Here is a 6,645-nt window from a genome sequence, read left to right as displayed (position 1 = left end):
CAAATGGCGTCGCATCGCAACGTGTCCAAGATGGCGGCTCCCCCGCCGCGAAAAGCGCAAGATGGCGGCTTCCCGCCGTTCTTCCCCTGCCACGCCCAAGATGGCGTCTTCGTGCCGCGTGGCAGATGGTGCTGACAGCGCAGGCAAGGCGGCGGCCTGCAGATCACCACCCGCCCTCCCCGACGCCGTCCTCGGCGTGACGAGCTCGCACAATTGCGCCAGCACGATTTTCAAGGTCTCCAGCTGCGCCGCCATCTGTCTCCATCGTAAGTCCGCGTCCTCCAGCGCGGACGGGTCCACCGACGCGGCGACATCTTGTACTCCCGGACCCGTACTCGTTCCCGCACGGATCTCCTCCTCCATCGCAGGCAGGTCCACCGCCTGAGGAAGGTCGTCGTCGTCGGATGATGTAGCAGATGATGGCGCAGGAATATTCTTTCTTCTGAGCTGTTTTGACATGCCGTTTCACTTCTGACACCAGTGTAATAAAGGACTCTTTCACTGTGTCTGTCTCCGTTGTCCTTTATTTGGGTTCTTACAACTTGTCCCACACGGCCCTCGCTCAGAGCCTCCCTGCTTGGCAGCTCGACAGCTGCCGTCGCTCCCGTAGCCTTTCTCCACTCCGATGCAGCTCCGCTGCAGGTTTCCTTGTGCAGTCTTTCAGCTGCTCTCGCGGCAGCTCCACCGCTGCTCTCCGTTCCACCCGTGCCCGGTCACCGCTGGCCGACGGTGCCGAGTCTCACCGCGTGGCGATCTCGCCACACTCCACCCTCTGCCCTGCGTGGCCTCACCCTGTCTTTATTCCCACACTCTCCTCCCGTCTCTTCCGGTTCTCCCCCTTAAGAGCTTACACCTCTCCCCCACGTGACCTAACCCCTCCCCCCGTGACGTCATATCCGCGAGGCCGTTTACGCCCGCATTACACATGAATGCCACTAGTTTTTTATTATTCTAGTATGCATTACCTCCAGAAGCGTGCACACACACACACATTGTACCCAGGTTAAATGACATCTCATCGCAGAGAGAAACTTAGCTCTGCCAAAAACTAATTCTTGAAGACACACACACACATTGTAACCAGGTTTAATGATATCTCATCGCAGAGAGAAACGTCGCTCTGCCAAAAACTAATTCATGAAGACTTTTTTTGCAACTCAGTCGTTTAAACAGTTGGCGCTCATACCGCACAGAAACACCAACTCAATTCACTGGGAACCAGACTGATGATAAAGTTAAAACATTTTTTTTTGCCGAGATTTCAACACAGCGAAAACTTCCCTCAAGGTAATGGTGGGAGTGCCTTCTCTCCTTTGCCATTTCCCAACCGCAAAGTTTTCATCGCGGGCTCTTGTAATCTTATAACTTGCGATACCAAAGCGCACAGCAGCCCAGCTCTCAACAGCACAAACAATTCGATGTGGGTGATTACGACTTGCTCTCAAACACATTTCTGCGGAGGGAGCTGGTAGGAACGTTGGGTTGCTCGGTCAATGGCCTGCAGGGTCAACGGCGGCGTGGTGTATTCTGCAAATATGCCCGACTGTGAGGGCGGGCACAAGCTGGCGTGAGTAGGTTAAACGTTGAGTTTTATAAGGGCACCACAGGGTGACCAGCCCCTCCCCACCCAGCCCCACCCCTCCCACCCAGCCCCTCCCCACCCTCCCCTCTCCACCCAGCCCCACCCCTCCCACCCCCCCATCCAGCCCCTACCCACCCAGCCCCTCCCCACCCTCCCCTCTCCACCCAGCCCCACCCCTCCCACCCCCCATCCAGCCCAACCCTCCCCTCCCACCCCCCCATCCAGCCCCTACCCACCTAGCCCCTCCCCACCCTCCCCTCTCCACCCAGCCCCACCCCTCCCATTTTAGGATGCACGACGGACGGACTGACACAATAATCCCCTGTGGGCTGGTGGAACCAGGTGGTTCCTACCAGTATAACATTGTAATGTCATTGTGGCCTTCCTGGCAGCCAGTAGAATCTGCGCTGTGTGGATACATCGATGACTGGCGGGACCACACCCACATCTCAGTACGATCACCGCACTGTGGAAATGTGGCCATCATTCAAGATTAAAAGTGAATGTTAACGGGAAACCCACGTCTCCAACATTTGTACAGTGCGAAAAAGTTACATTTTGCCATTTCGTCACGAGAACCATGTGAAGGTTACACAATGCTCGCAGCTTAACAACGTTTACAGAGCCTTTGTGATTGCTGCCAATGTGAAGTGAGAACAAATATGGAAAAACGAGCGGTCATTTCCAATCAACCCTGCCTGCTGGTCCAGCATCTTGTTTGTAAACAAAAATAAACCACCAGCTTTCTAAAGCAACTGCGGCAATAATTACACAATAATCACCACAAAACAACCGACTTCTCTCAAAACGGAGGCAGTATTCTCACACAAGACGATCGTCTTGCTCAAAAGAAAACGAAATGCAAAATTGGCTCGGAACTAAATTCTGAACAAGCGTTTAAAGGCCCCCAAAATAAATGAAGAAAAATAAATACAGAAATATTGAGCGACGCTTTTCAAAATACGAGATTTTTGTTTACAATGTCCCTGAAGGACACACACACACAGCCACGTTAACACGGCCGCTCGCAAAGGGGGCCACGTTAACACGAGTTTGTGTGTGCTGGGGGGCAGCCGTCATTTGAACAGGAAGAGAACCAACGAAAAACAACGCATCCTCCAGTAAAGCCCTATTCAAGAAACACCAAGTTAAACATGACTTGTGTAAAAAAATATCTTTGAAACAACAGGCTTCCGAGTAAAATATGCATCACCATTGGAACCTCATTTGCCAGTAAAAAATATAATTGTTTTTTTACCCTTTTATCTGGCAACAAAACTGACACCTTTTTTACAAGGAGCCATGTTTGCATAGACCACAATACCTGCAGTCATAACGGAAACAAAAAACATAACTCTGAAAATATTATGCACTGTCCTTGAAGTTGATTGGTCCACACCAATGTGAGACTAGGCTCTAAGGAAAGCTGTCTCGGATGTGGACCAATCAACTTCAAGGACAGTGCATACATTATCAGAGTTATGTTTTTTGTTTGCATTATGACTGCAGGTATTGTGGTCTATGCAAACATGACTCCTTGTAAAAAAGGTGTCAGTTTGTTGCCAGATAGAAGGGTAAAAAAACAATTATCAAAACATGCATCGTTAGCCCAATTAGATATTAGACGACAATCTGATTCATCTTCATCGCACTCGTGGTGGTCATGTGACCGATCTCCGTGACCAGGTTGGGATTCGACGTGGAAATTGATTTTTCGGAGCCACTCGCTGCGACGCTTCCCACCTTTCGGCAGCTCAGGATGCGCTTGAAAGTGGCAATCATCTCCGTGTCCCGAAACGAGTAGATGATGGGGTTCATGGCGGAGTTGAGCTCCGCTATGAGCAAGAAGTACTTCTCGAAGGCCAGGACGTTGCAGTCCGAGCAGAAGGAATCCAACAGCAGAATCACCAGGCCCGGCGTCCAGCACATGATAAAGGCTCCTGAGAGACGGCACGAGGCATTTTAGCAGCGACGCGTGGAACAAGACCAGCCTTGATCATTGTTTTCTTTTAACCTTCTATCTGGCAACAAAACTGACACCTTTTTTTTACGAAGAGTCATGTTTGCATAGACCACAATACCTGCAGTCATAATGCAAACAAAAAACACAACTCTGATAATGTATGCACTGTCCTTGAAGTTGATTGGTCCACACCCGAGACAGCTTTCCTTAGAGCCTAGTCTCACACGGTGTTGGACCAGACGATGCGAAAAAGGCGCACAACTCAAAGACAATGCACCATCAGAGTATGAGAGCTCGGGGTAAGCATTTACACCATTGGAACCTCATTTGCTAGTAAAAAATATGATAATTGGTTTTTTAACCTTCTATCTGGAAACAAAACTGACACCTTTTTTTACGAGGAGTCATGTTTGCATAGACCACAATACCTGCAAATGGCCGTGTCGGGTGGTGGAGGGTTACGACACATTTATAAATAACGCGATCAAAACCCAAAAACGTTGATTATGAATACTAAAGAGCTGTTGTTATACAATTACATCTCGATAGCATTCCTCCTCTGAGAGTCATGATCATAGACAATGGCACCATCTTATTATCTGCACTGGCGTCCGTGACTGATTGCGCTATTTAATGACCCCCAATGTGGAATTTCCACCAAACTCAGGGTCGCGAATAGAGGTGATCGCATATTGTCACACTGCCGATACATGTGTACGCACACGCGTGTACATGTATAGGCACTCTCGCATCATACATGTACAGTCCGCTTTAATAATTCCACTGCTGGATGATGACCTCCGCACATGTCTTGTGGGTCGGGTCGAGAGCGATATTTGACCATACTTCACCACACTGGTCAGTGGGGGTTGTGGTGGAGGTGGTGGTGGGGAGTGCAGTACACCAATGGGGGTTTCTGCACTGCCAACTGCTGTCTACAACACCCACAGCACCTTTCTACTGCACGTGGTGGTGGTGGTCAACCCATCCAAAGCACTTCTGACACAAATCCTGCTTAGCTTACAAAATCGGAAAAGGCTGCGTGCTTTATGAGTGATCTGGTCAAAGGCTACGTTGACATCAGCACGCTGACATTGCATACATAACACTGGTCAACACACTTTTTGTGACATAAGGTATTCCAACGGTGATAAGGTCATTTCGGGGTGCTGATTCCAAATCTGGCATCAGTTTTTGTCCATCACATCAGGTTTTTGACATATCAAATATTGCATTTTCAATAAAAACTGCAGAAGAAAAATATTAAATAAATGTGGATATCTACATAAAATGATATTATAAACACACTATCCTAAAAATACAGCACCATATTTTAACACTAAAGCAATCACTGACTCGCAACAACTTGCAATCATAAGTGACAGTTAATTTTGGGTAAAATCAATTAAAATGGGGTATGCCGATAGCATACCAATGAGATGTGATAGAGCAAATCTGAGATCAGATTTGGAATCAGCACCCTGAAATTAGTCTAGAACAGCTGCAAAAGTCCAGGCAAGAAAAAAAAAATGTTGTTGACAAGTGTAATTAATGCGGCTTGCAATTTAGGAGGAAATGCCGCATTACACGTTACAATGTCATGGTTTCTAATACATATTCTCTTCACGTTAGAGTTGGGGAAAGACTAAAAGGGGTTTGAACAAGGTGAGCCCTGGTTACTTGTGGCGTTCACCCTCTACACGATAACAAACGCAACGCAAACCTCACAGAATCCTGTCATTGTTGAGCAGCGTCCCTTAGGAGAAGCACATGGCCAGTAGGCCTCGGCAAGGCAAGGTCAAAACAACGAGCTGACCTTTGACTTCACCCCTCGGCACATGGACACCTTTACCCTTTAACCCGGCTAATAAAAGGGGGTCAATTGCCTTCTCTTGCCGAGGTCTCCTCTGCAGGCAGTCGACGGAGAAGTGGCGGGAAGAGGGGCCCAAGCTGCACGTGTCGGCTCAGGCGAGTTCAGGAGGAGGCCCGGATGTCAGGGCCCGTGGACACGTGACGCAGGAGGCGTGGCCAGAGGGCGGGGCTCGGGGGAGGGAAGATGAAAGTGGGCGGAGCGAAGGGGTCAGTCACGTGACCTGGGTCTCTGTGAGTCTGTGGGTCTCTGTGTGAGTGTGTGGGTCTGTGTGTGAGTGTGTGGGTCTCTGTGTGAGTCTATGGGTCTCTGTGTGAGTCTGTGGGTCTCTGTGGGTCTGCGTGTGAGTCTGTGGGTCTCTGTGAGTCTGTGGGTCTCTGTGTGAGTGTGGGTCTCTGTGTGAGTCTGTGGGTCTCTGTGTGAGTGTGTGGGTCTGTGTGTGAGTGTGTGGGTCTCTGTGTGAGTCTGTGGGTCTCTGTGAGTCTGTGGGTCTCTGTGTGAGTGTGTGGGTCTGTGTGTGAGTGTGTGGGTCTCTGTGTGAGTCTATGGGTCTCTGTGTGAGTCTGTGGGTCTCTGTGGGTCTGTGTGTGAGTCTGTGGGTCTCTGTGAGTCTGTGGGTCTCTGTGTGAGTGTGTGGGTCTGTGTGTGAGTGTGTGGGTCTCTGTGTGAGTCTATGGGTCTCTGTGTGAGTCTGTGGGTCTCTGTGGGTCTGTGTGTGAGTCTGTGGGTCTCTGTGAGTCTGTGGGTCTCTGTGTGAGTGTGGGTCTCTGTGTGAGTCTGTGGGTCTCTGTGTGAGTGTGTGGGTCTGTGTGTGAGTGTGTGGGTCTCTGTGTGAGTCTGTGGGTCTCTGTGAGTCTGTGGGTCTCTGTGTGAGTGTGTGGGTCTGTGTGTGAGTGTGTGGGTCTCTGTGTGAGTCTATGGGTCTCTGTGTGAGTCTGTGGGTCTCTGTGGGTCTGTGTGTGAGTCTGCGGGTCTCTGTGAGTCTGTGGGTCTCTTTGTGAGTGTGTGGGTCTGTGTGTGAGTGTGTGGGTCTCTGTGTGAGTCTATGGGTCTCTGTGTGAGTCTGTGGGTCTCTGTGGGTCTGTGTGTGAGTCTGTGGGTCTCTGTGAGTCTGTGGGTCTCTGTGTGAGTGTGGGTCTCTGTGTGAGTCTGTGGGTCCATGTGAGTCTGTGGGTGTGTGTGTGAGTCTGTGGGTCTCTGTGAGTCTGTAGGTCTCTGTGAGTGTGGGTC

This window comes from Lethenteron reissneri, unplaced genomic scaffold, assembly GCF_015708825.2.
Source record: "Lethenteron reissneri isolate LAM-NWPU_2019-01 unplaced genomic scaffold, ASM1570882v1 scaffold_1458, whole genome shotgun sequence".
NCBI classification, from domain to species: Eukaryota; Metazoa; Chordata; class Hyperoartia; order Petromyzontiformes; family Petromyzontidae; genus Lethenteron; species Lethenteron reissneri.
This window is presented reverse-complemented; position numbering follows the sequence as displayed.